The sequence below is a fragment of the Echinops telfairi genome, unplaced genomic scaffold (assembly GCF_000313985.2).
Source record: "Echinops telfairi isolate 266 unplaced genomic scaffold, ASM31398v2 ScPeMD7_12;HRSCAF=54, whole genome shotgun sequence".
Lineage (NCBI taxonomy): Eukaryota > Metazoa > Chordata > Mammalia > Afrosoricida > Tenrecidae > Echinops > Echinops telfairi.
In genome coordinates, this window is record NW_022103909.1 from 2,135,333 (window position 1) to 2,136,862 (window position 1,530).

Genomic DNA, 1,530 nt, shown 5'->3' on the forward strand with positions numbered 1-1,530 from the left:
CACATTACAAAATGGAGAATAAATACATAATATTGAGAAGTCAAGTTGACACATTTGGGGAGGGGAGGGAGAAACACAATCCAGTTCGTAGCACCCTACGTCAGTATTGCTCCAGATAGCGGAACTAAAACAGAGTACATTAAAGCTTAAACAAGGTGTATTAGAGCTTAAATTCTGAGCACTCTGGTTTGCAAAAGACCACGGATGGCAGTGACAGCCTAAAATCCATCCCCAGGGTCGATTAAGCCTCCATCGGATTCTCTCTGATCAGCAACCAAAGGTGTGGACAATCTTGCTCTCAGGCAGAGTACCCTGGAACATGGAATTGCTCCATCCCTCTCCAGCCAGCCCAGGGAGGGGCAGTCTCTCTTAGAGACTTGCCTGGGTGTACCCTTGATGGAAGTCACCATACTGGGGACAATACAGGAGGTCGCATGGTCATGAGTCATGTCCTATCAGTCTTACCCGGTTTTTGTCAGAAGGCCCTGAACCAATTTTGTAAACCCTTCTAGCGAACAGATGTGTTCCAATCATGATCCTTTTCCTGCTCCTGTAGTCCCGCCTATAGCTGCGATGTTTTCATCTGCCACCCAAGAGGAATTTGTGACAGCTCCCTTTGTCCTGTGCCTTATTTAACGAGTGTCCGGACTTGAATCCTCAGATGCCATTTAGACATCATGCTATCGGCCTCCCTCATCCGGGTCTGTGGCTCTGTTGCCTTTGTCCCTCTTGAGACTTAATCAATGGTCTCTGTAAACTGTATTTGAGATTGGGGGGGGGTCTCTTTCACACACTAAAACAAATGTCACTCAGCAGAATGGATCCCAGAACCTGTGAGATACAGAAATACTACTAAATCAACTTAGTCATTGTATTGCTCTGATTAATTTGGCAATACTGTACTTCCTCCCACAAAGAAGTGAGTCAGCGGGTTGCTACAGAATGGCACTGACTACTAATTAAAATTAGGTGCTTACCATGTGCTTGGCCCATGGCAGTGAAATGGCTTTATGGGAATTCGTAGTTTCGGTCCTCAACAAGACGACCTGTTAAGTGATTGGCCCAATGAACAAGGCAGCAGAGCCGGGGCTGTTTGAACCCAAAGCCCAAGACACTCTTCTAGACTCGGGCCGGGTCTCCGAAGAAAGCCGGCCCAGGGAGATCCAGGCTCCTCTCGCCACCGCACCTTGCGCCCCAGTCTGGGGTGCGCCTGCTACATCGCTTTATGCTTCAAACTTGGAGACAAAGACCTATTTACACCAACGGTCTGCAAACGCAAGTAAATGTAACTTTCCACATTTGCTGCAAACTCTAATACTGTCCATCCCAAGGGGCACCGGACGGATGTCGGCTAGGGTTCAGATCCCATCCCCTCTGGAGCCGGAGCCAGGGAGGAAGCGGCTCCGGATGGAGTTTGGTAAAGCAACACTCCAAGAAGTGGGAAAAGCAGCCTTTCCTCCCGGGGGAGCAGAGCGAACCTGCCGAGGGCGGTTTCCCTCCTCTTTTCCTGTCCCACCCAGTCTGCCCGTC